Source organism: Microtus pennsylvanicus, chromosome 7, assembly GCF_037038515.1.
Source record: "Microtus pennsylvanicus isolate mMicPen1 chromosome 7, mMicPen1.hap1, whole genome shotgun sequence".
Classification (NCBI taxonomy): domain Eukaryota; kingdom Metazoa; phylum Chordata; class Mammalia; order Rodentia; family Cricetidae; genus Microtus; species Microtus pennsylvanicus.
Window position 1 is genome coordinate 55513807 of NC_134585.1, and position 10142 is coordinate 55523948.

Sequence of the window (10142 nt, forward strand, 5' to 3'; positions counted from 1 at the left end):
CTCCAGTTTGGGCTTTCGGGAGTTGCAAGAGAGCCTCCTCTCATTTCCTCTCTTCCCTAGGTCCTGCCAATGTGTCTGCTGCACACAGCAGGCTCTGGGGGTTGTAGAAACGCCCATCTCTATTCCCAAAAATCCTCCTCAAGCCTGGCAGCCATCACTTTTCCCTCTCTTCCTGCCAGTCAGAAACTGAGATATGCCATGCTCCACAACCCGATAGACTGACAGACAGACAGATTTGTGTCATCTCTGCCCCCTCCCTACTTCAGACAAATGGCATGCTTAATTCTGCATACTGTCCTATTATGAGGAAATCCACCATTTGCTCCCCCTACTCATTTACACAGTAGTAGCTGGGGTCAGATGCCATCAGAACCAATTCCAGTGCGAAAGCAAATACCCTTCACGTCTATCTGGTACCACCCATGCAGCCCAGTCATCCTGAGGCAGTGGTGGAGGGGAAGGGCCCTAAGAGAGGAGGAGACATCTGGGGCTGGAGGTGCAGACTTCTGATAGGGCTTGAAAGATGATGTATGACTTTGTAAGTGGGCAAAAGCGTGTGTGTGCGTGTGTGTGTGCGTGTGTCTCCGTCCATCTGTCCTGGAACCAAGGAAGGTGATACAACAAGGAAGACTGCATGGCCCCTCACCCCATGGTTCCATGCAGAAGGCACCTTTTGTGGGGGTGCTCTTGTTTCCCAGCCCATCCGTGAACCCCAAATCTTCTGAGAGAAGCCCAGAACATACACAAAGTCAGGGGCCATAGGAAGAGGATTCCCACTGAGACCCAGGATTGGTGAAACCGGCAGTAAAGAAAATGTTCATTTCCACATTTCCACAGAGAATTCCAGCTGGTGATGGGAAGGACAGACAATGTCAGGCTCCCTGCAGGACAGGTTCTTGCCTCTGTGAGCCGACCATTCAGCGGCAGGTCCCAAACCTGAGGATCTCTGCCTGATAGCTTCATGTAAGGACAGAAGGCGCCATTCCCAAACACTAGGAATCTTTCCCTTTAAAAAGAGGAGAAGCTAGTCTTCCAGTAATTTTTTTTTCTCCTCAGTCTTCTGGAGAATTCTGTCTCATTTGTATTTGTATCTATTACCACCCTAAGAAGACCTAAGGGCCCAGCCAGGGTAGGAGCAGGCAGAGAATGCAGGAAGTACAGCTCAGACAAGCTAGGGAGATGGCTGGCTGGGCCAGGCTGGTGAAGTGTCAGCCCTCTATCCCCTGGCCTTCTCACTTGCCCAAGGCAGAGAGGCTCCAGCCCCTGGTTATTCTGGAGCCCAGCAACTTAGTCTCAGCTCTGTGCCTGGGCAGCAGCGAAAACCTCACATGAGTTGCCACTTCTCTCTGGCTTCATTTTCCAGCCTATAAACTGAAGGTTTATACTCCAGCGTTTCCAGTATTCGGCCCGATAAGTGGCCTGGCAGTGCCAGTAAACCAGTTAAAGAAAAGAAAATGAAATGCGTGCCATCACCGGGTGGCACTCTGAAGGCCAGACGCTTGCTAGGGCGCGAAACTTCACCTCCCATTCAACCCCCAGCCGCTGCTCTGCTCTGGGCACTGCTGACCTACTTTACAACCTAAGAAAATTGAGGTTCCAGCCGCTTAATTAGGTTCCCTAGAGCCCTAGCTCAAGTGCCAAATTCCAAAGCCCTTTTTACTCTGACACACGTATGGCCCTAGGGAGGCACGAGTTGTGTGCCTCGGGTTCTAGGGCTCCGGAACCACCTCAGAGGAAGCTATTCTCGGCCAATGGAGGCACAGAATTCCAGCAAAAAAAAAAAAAAAGGCCCATGGCTGCCTTGGGCCTGGGGAAACTGAGAGGATAGGAAAGGGGATGGGGGCAGAGAAACTGAGAAGCCCCTGGGATGGAAGGAAGTTGGCGCTGTTTGGGCAATAAGAATAAAGGCCTGAGCTTAGCACACTGCGTCTAGAGGGGAAATCTTCCAAAAGTACCACGGGCAGTGAAAGGTTAAAATGTAGGGAAGGAAGGATGGTTTCGCAGGGAGATGCTCCTTCCCTCCCTCACACAGTCCTCTGAAATCAAACTCTGCATGCCACCTTCCTCCCCATCACAACTGTCTCATCTATTCCAGTAGGCTGAGGTCCAGAGAGGAGGCTCCAGACCCCAGTGCCCAGCCTGGGATCTGCCCAGGCAAGGAGGGGGCTCAGCAAACACTGAGGAAATTATCAGATCAAAGAAAGCCACCCCCTTCCAATCCTCCTGGAGTCCTCCCCTGCTGGGGAAAGGTGTGTTTGGAGTGAGAGCCCAGCAGGAACTGCGCATTCTTGGCAAGAAGGGACCTACCTAGCAGCCGGTCAGAAAGCGAGCTTCTGGCCAAAGGTAGAGGAAAGGGGTGGGGATATCTAGGAAGGAACAGGCGCAGGTCCACCAGCAAGTTGGGCCTGATTAGTCCCCCACGCTCTCCTGTTCCTCAACTCCAACCTAGCCTTAGCCTCAGAAGAGACTAAGGGAGAGTCTCCTCCAACTTCCAAGGTTGGAGCTAGGGTAAAATATAGAAGGAGCTTGGTGAGGTGTGTGTGGAACACACCTGAAAACGCAGCATCCGAGGATGGCCTAGGCAACATAAAGAGACTGTCTCAAGTCTCCCCAACCCTCCTACAAAACAAAATAAAAACAACAATAAAACAACCAGGCACTTAAGGGTCCCCGCAAGTTGAGGATCATATATCACGGGGTGTGCAGCAAGTGTGGAAGAGGAGGTCCTAGAACAGCCCTGATACCAGGCTACCTTGCTCAACTGACTAGAGTGGTGGACATTCTTTACACGCGCTGTTCTAAGGGTATCTCAGAGCCAGCAAGCCATCTGAGGGCCCCTCCGACCTCCAGACGACAGCCCCTGAATCACCCTGGCAAGGTAAAGTTTCTCAAGCTTAAGGAGAAAAAAAGAGAAAGAAGGAAAGCCTGCAGACTTCCCCACAGCGGTTTTCCGCGGGGGCGGGCAGAGGTCGTCTAAGGCCGACCGCTCCCCTTAAGGAGCCTCCCCCTGGCTCCTCGGTTGATTTCAACCAGGGGCTTAAAATGCCGGTACCGCAGGGTACCTAGGCCAAGGGGCCTACCCACTGAGGTTCGCGGGGGTGGGGGTGGGGGCTAAGCTTCTCCAGGAAGCGGTGGAACAGCATGGACCACCCGCTGCTCCTTTCTTGTATGAGAGGGGACACTCGTGCAAAACAAAACGACTGTCGCGGAAGCTCCCGACCCCAAATCCAGCCCCAAAGCCGTCGACTGCCAATCCAGGTAAAGATGCTTTAAGTTCAAGGTAAAAATCCCGCATCAGCCAAAACTCTTTTCGACTTGCTATGGAACCACCAAACGGTGGATTTGGACTTAGGTTTGTTCGTCCTGATCCCCTCCCCGGCTCAGAGCGCCACGGTCAATCGGGTGGGTAGACCCGTGTCAAGGTGCACCACACGCGCCTATCTCTGAAGTCCCAGGTGCCAAGCAAAGGAACGTGGAAACACGCACGGCGGTGTAAGAGGCCCGGGATGCAAAGCAGAGGGGCACTGCCTGAGAGCAGGGACAGCCCCCCATACCCTGTCCTCCCAACCTACAGAGTCGGCAGATGCTACATGAGGGTGTTCACGCGGTCGCCTCACTTGGGGAAGAGGGTCAATCTGTGATGGTCACGGCTTCTGCCTCAGAATCCGCGTCCCACGAAATCACAAGTTCCTTCACACAGGTGCCCGCGGCCCCAGGTCTCTAAGCGCCACCGGGTTCTGCTCCGGCGCAGCCCAAGAGGCAGAAGTTTTACGTAGAAGCGGAATGCAAGATTTGAGCACCGCCGAGGGTGGCCGCGGGTCAGAGAGGTGTTGGGGCGACGAAAGGGCTGTCTAGTGAGTCACCAGAGTGCTCGGTCTGGAGAAATGGGGTCCGGCTCGGTCAATCCGGCAGCCCCACCTCTCTGGTGGCATTGGGCCCTCCGTCCAGTCACTTTATTCCCCCACAACCCTGCAGGAGCCCTGTCCCAATGGGGAGGGTATCCACCCGGTCAGTCCCCCACCGACCAGCTCCAACACATAAAAATCACAGGGGCCATTTCCAGTCTCTCTCAAGTCCCCAAGAAGTTTTTCCGCTCTATCTCAGATCTGATTAAGGGATAAAGGGAAAGAAGGTTGACTAGTCTCAGCACTTCCGAGGTACGACCAAGGCGACAAGGTGTTTGAGATTGTTGGTCGTACCCCCCCCCCTCCTCAAGTCCCTCTGCCTCCTTCTAGTCCTGGGGAGTCCCGTGCAGACTGGACTTGGGGGGGATCCCACTTCACCACTTCCCTTCCCGGTTCAGGAAAGTCCGGGCCGGGAGTATTCTTTGTCTCACTCCGGGAGGGGGGGTCGCGCCCCCTAACACCCCATTCCCAGTAGCGAGGCCAGAAGGGGGCGGAGTCCAGATTCTTGGGGCAGGGCGGGCCTCAGTGGCCTCTCCAAGCCGCCCCCATGGCCGGCTTCCCGCTGCCCCCCCAACCCCGCACCGCGGCCCCCACCTGTTCCCCAGACAGCTCCAGTCCGCTAGAAGCCCGGGCCGAGGACAGGGTTTCGTACCCACTGGGGACAGTGCGACGCGGCCGGCCCCGGTTGGAACAAAGTGCTCCGGCCGGGGCCGGGCTCCTCCCGGCGCCCGGCGCGCCTCGGGCCGGCAGTTTGCAAACACAAAGTGAGCCAGGGAGCAAGCCAGAGAGTGAGCGAGCTGGGGAGTTCGACGAGTCGTTAGCCCAGCCCCCACCCGAGTCCCTGGGGTCTCTTGGATCGGTCACCTACCTGTCCGGCCCGGCCGCTCAGTGTGGGCTCCGGCCCGTCAGCCCGCACGGGGCATGGGGCTCGCTCGGGTCGCAGCCCGGGCCCGCCGCCACCCGCCGGGACTGCCCCTGCGCGCCGCGCCGCTCCGAGGCGATCTTTCCAGCACTGAACGCCGCGCGCCTCAGCCCCTCGGGGGCATCGCACTTTGTAGGGTGGCTCGGCTCCCTCAGGCTTCCGATCTTCCTTCCCCGGGCTCCCGCGACGCTCCTGAGCTCGCTCCGGCTCCGGGGCTCCGGGACCCCGGCGTCCCCGCCCCCGGCCCAGCCCTGGTTCCGGCCCGGGCTCCTCCCCGCCGCGCCGCGGCCGCCTGCGCCGCGCCCTGATCGCGTGCTGGGGGGCTCCGTCCCGGCCGCCGGTGGCACTGTCCGGCCCGCAGGGGCGGCCGGCTCCGGACTCCGAGGGGCTGCGACTGAGCCCCGGCTGCGAGTGGCTGCGAGCGAGCGGCTCGCGGGCGGGGCGCACCGGGCGGAGAACCGGAGGGGTGGAGGGAAGGAGGGAGCGCGCCGAGCGACGGGGAGGAGGGAGAGAACGAAAGAGCGGCGGAGGGAGGGGAGACTAACTTCTAGTGCTACCATAATTCGCCTAAAGCAGGTGCAGCCACTTTTCCCCCCGCCAGGCGGCCAGCGGCGAGCCGAAGAAGACCACGTGGACCAAAGTTTGGGGAAGGAAAAATGGGAACGTTGGGCTACAGATCTGCCAAAGCAGATAGGCCGCAGAGGTTCACACTGGCCTGGGGACCCAGCCTATGGGACGCTTTATAAACTCTGGCCTTTTCCAGGAGCCTGGAGGTACGGCCAAGTCCTGCTGGCACACGGTTCACTGGTTTCGGGCGGGCTGCGCCTGGCGCTGGGAGTGGTCAGGGGGCCCCCCGAGTCCGGAGCCGGCGTCCGGCGCGGGCTCTGCCTTGCCTCCTTCCGACTCCCCACTGTGTGGGGGCTGGGGCTGGGGAGGCTCTTTCTGGGCTTTGTGAACAGTGGTTCTCCCAGCCCCGCGCACGCGCTGCCTGGGTCTGCAATGGGGAATTTCCTATAAAGTGCTGTGAGAGCCAATGAAGAAGGGGCTTCAGGCTGGATGCACGCGGGCCAAGCGCGGAGTAAAGTCGAGGCAATTATCTGAACAAATTAGATTGTAAACAAAACTCAGCGTCCCTGAATACCGCTTTCCCCGGGGGACTTGGGAGGATGGGGGTGAGGACAGCCGTGTGTATTTGGGTTGGAAGGGGGAAGTCCGGGCACGGAAAGACCCACGTTCCGAAGGGGAGGGCTAAGTTGGGTAGCAGGCGCCAGGCTCAGACTGGTGGAGATCTGAAAAAAATCCTCCCACTCTCTACCCCAAACATCTTCCCTGACTGGGTGTGTGAAGCGGTGAGAGACCTCAGGGTCTCTCGGTGGTTGCCCCCACCCTGCCCAGTGATGCCAGGTCCCCTGGCCTCTGCTGTGATCTGAGAGCAGGAAGTCAGTGATCCTGGAATGCCCTGTTGACTTTAGGCTAGCAGGTGGCCAAGGGCAGGCAGATCCATGCCTCAGTGGAGGGTGAACTGGTTAAGGACTGGGCCTAATTTCCTAGGGACACATATTTTGGAGAAAACGCTGTAAAAAAAACGGGTCTCAGCGATGATGCTCGACTTAACCTGTTTCTGCTCAAGCATTCTGCCCTTTTTCTGTGGGGAGTTACAGCCAGGAGTTGGAAGTTGATGGCAACTGCACAGGTCTGCAGTGTCTGCCCAAGCGGTGGACCCTGCTGGAGTCCAGGCAGGGAGGTGTCAAGGTGGGGAGGACTGTTATGCCACTTACTGAACTCGTTATCTGCGCTGCTGGAGAGCCAATCAGGCCTCATAAATGCTAAGCACATGATCTCCCACCCAGCCACACCACAGCTCAGCTCATTTATTTGGACATCAAGTCACCTTTCCAGTAGAATGGAGAATCCAAATGACCGTGGGTAGTGAAGGCAGAAGGTGATTCCGGTGTTCAGGGTCATCTTAAGTTACAGATGGGAGTTCCAGGCCAGCTCTCAAAAATCCAAAACAGTGCTGGCCAGATGGCCCAGTGGGTAGAGATGCCTTCTGTCACTTGCCTATATACCTGGGACCCTGGGAGACACACGGTAGGAGACAACTGCCTCTTGGAGACTATTCTCTCACCTCCATACACACATGCACCTTGGCACATGTGCACACACAATAAATAATAAAACTGTATTTTTAAAGCATCTTTTAATCCAAAATAATAAAAATAGTCAAGGATTAGATGTAGTTAACATGGGGATCCTGCCTCATTCCAGGTATACTGGCTCCTGTAATCTTGATAGTTAGCCTATGAGGTAGCTAGTTCTGTTGGCTCCATTTTATAGAGGCGGAAGCTGAGCACGAAAGGCACTCACCGCGTGTAAGTTTACACAGCTGACAAGTGATGGAGCAGGTCCAACCAGAGCGAGGGTCCTCATCTTAGCTTCTGGGGAGAGGGAGCCTGGCGAGCCTCCTGGTGTGTAGACCCTGCTCCACAGCCCCCTTCCCGTCCTGTCTACAGCAGAGGCTGAGGTGGAGTATCTGTGAGGTGTGTTGCTGTCATGCCCACCGAACTCTGCCCCCTTGCCTTGCTACCACAGCCCCTCCCCCACCCATCACATGGAACCCTGGGAAAATAACTTGTTTTTGTTTTTCTTTCATTTCAGTTTACCTGCTTTTCTTGGGCCCACTCAGTCCCCCATGGGACTGCATGACTTGTGAGTCACAGTGGAAAGCCCAGGGGAGTCAGAAGACCCCATCTTGACCTAATTGAGGTAATTCAGTGGAGAAAACAGACCTCTGGGAAGAGGTAATAGAACAATGTCTTAGAGTAGCCATAGTCCTGAGTCCTTCCTCCCAGTGTAAGAGTTTGGAGGGGTTCCCCAGTGGGAGTCACTGTGCCTTGTCCCATCCCAGTGTGCAAGGCAGGTACAGAAGCTCAGGAGGTGGCTGCAGGCCCGATTGGAAGACAGAGACAGAAGCTAAGGTTAGGACGGTGAGGGCTGGAGTCAGGCAGTCTGGGGTTGAACTTCAGCCTGGACACTTACAGATGTGTGACCTGGACAGACTGTAGGTCCCAGCCCCCTTCCCTTCAGTCACAAAACTGAAAGGATGCCTTTTTTGTTGTTGTTTGTTTTGTTTTGAGACAGGGTTTCTCTGTGTAGCCATGGCTGGCCTGGAACTCACTCTGTACACCAGGCTGGCCTTGAACCTGAAGATCATTTGCCTCCAAATCCTGGGATCAAAGGTGTGGGCTACCACTGCCTTATGGGAGGTGTTTTCTTAAAGGGGTTGGGAGGAGAGCCTGAAGAAAGCATGAGGAAAGCCTGGTGACCTGCACCTCAAGTGTTTCCCTTAAATGCTCAACTTTTATTTTGTGAGCCCCACTTTCCTTGCTTAAGAACAAGGAACAAGAAGCAGAATACCCCCGAGGCCTAGGATGGAACCAAACACAGAGGGGATGCAGTCAGTGAAATGATGCTCGTCTGCTATACTCAGACTGGTGCCTAGCCCAACTGTCAGCAGAGGCTTCACTCAGCAACTGATGGAAACAGATGCAGAGACCCCAGCCAAACAGTAGGAGAATCCTGTGGAAGAGAGGAAAGATTGTAGTAACCAGAAGGGTCAGGGACATCACAAGAAAAACCCACAGAACCAACTGAGCTAGGCTCATAGGGGCTCACAGAGACTAAACTGACAACCAGGGAACCTGCACGGGACTGACGTCGGCCCTCTGCATATATGTTCCAGCTGTGTAACTTGGTCTTGGAGTGGTTCTCCTAGCAGGGAGAGCAGGGCGTATTTCTGACTGTGTTGTCTGCTTTTGGGACCCATGAAGCCATTCGTCCTGCTGGATTGCCTCATTCACCCTTGATGGAGGAGGGGGTGCCTGGTCTCACTGCGGCTTGCTATCCCGTGGCTGGCTGATATCCATGGGATGCTTGCTTGCATCTGAAGAGAAACAGCGGAGGAGGAGTGGATGGGGGGTCTGGGAAGAGGGGGAAGCTTTGGGTAGGATGCAAAAGTCAAGAAAATAAATAAATATAAAAACAAGAAAATGAGTGAATGAATAATAGCAGCGGTGACCTCAGGAGGCAAGAGGTAGCCAAACCAAAAAAGCTGCCGGTTAGGAAATCCTGCTATGTGCTAGGCTGCCTGCACCTGCTCTTCTCCCCATTCTGCATGCAAAGATGGCTCAGAGATGTCGGATAATTTGTTTCAGATCACACAGCTAGGAGATAGCCCAGCAAGTGCTTGTTACCAAGTCTTCTTCGGGCTGGGAAGCAGAAAGGCTTTCCCAAAGGGCAAGAGCTAGCCAATAGCAGAGCTTGTTCCCTGCAGGAGGCCTGAGCTCGCTCTCAAGGGCATGATGGGGTGATTAGAAACAGTGTATTTAATCTCCTACTCGGAATATACCTAGATCCAGATATTTTGTTTCAGTTCATCTGGCAGCTAAGGAATTTATCTTTTTCTTGCCCCTCAAAAGTTTGCAATCTTTTATCTTTTTAGATTTATTTTAGTGTGTGTGTGTATGTGTGTGTGTGTAGGAGTGTTTTGCCTACACGAGTGCAGTGCCCAAGGAGGCCAGAAGAGTGTGTCAGATCCCCTAGAACTAGAATTATAGATGGTTGTAAGCCACCCTGCTGCCGCTAAGGACTGAACCCAGGTTCTCTGCAAGAGCAACAGGTGATCCTAATGGCTAAGCCATTTCTCCAGCCATTATTTTTTTTGAAAGATTTTTTAAAATGTGTGCATGCACACACAAGTGTGTTGGGTGCCTGAGGCAGCCAGAGGAGAGTGTCAGATTTCTGAAGCTGAAGTTGCTGTGGCTGTGAGCCACCTGCACCGGTCGCTTGGAGCACAACTGATGTTTCTGGAAGTGCATCTTGTGCTCCTGACTGTCACAGTCCACAGAACAAGTCCAAGGCTAGCCTGCCCTACGTTGTGTCTCCAGACAACATCCCACTGCGTGTGTCTGCTTCTTTACCACCTCCCTGTCACTGACGGACAGTCAGGCCCCTTGGATGTTTGTCTATCATGGGCTCATTGCAGTTCTTTCCTCTGTGACCCCCATTTCCCTTCTACTGAGTTGTCCTTTTCTCTGAAATTTTCCCCCCTCCCTATCTACCCTTTGCAGTCTTTCAGAAAGATCCAGAGTCTGTGCTGAGTGGAGGTGAGGGAGGATGCAAGGGCAGTCTTCCCAACAAGGCCTCTGTTCCCCAAGATAAATGACAATTTTTTTTAAATTTATTTATTTATTAAGGATTTCTGCCTCCTCCCCGCCACCGCCTCACATTTCCCTCCCCCTCCCCCGATCAAGTCA

At 55.0% G+C, this 10142-nt stretch overlaps 1 protein-coding gene across 2 annotated transcripts in view; it reads right to left on the bottom strand.

Moving 5' to 3' along the window:
• The window catches only part of Foxp4 (forkhead box P4), a 55474-nt gene extending 50564 nt beyond the window's left edge, over positions 1-4910 (bottom strand). For both annotated transcript variants that reach the window (XM_075980908.1, XM_075980907.1), the window contains exon 1: positions 4774-4910. The gene's annotated coding sequence lies outside the window, so the exon portion shown is untranslated. The remainder of the gene's footprint in view (positions 1-4773) is intronic.
• Between the last annotated feature and the right edge of the window lie 5232 nt (positions 4911-10142).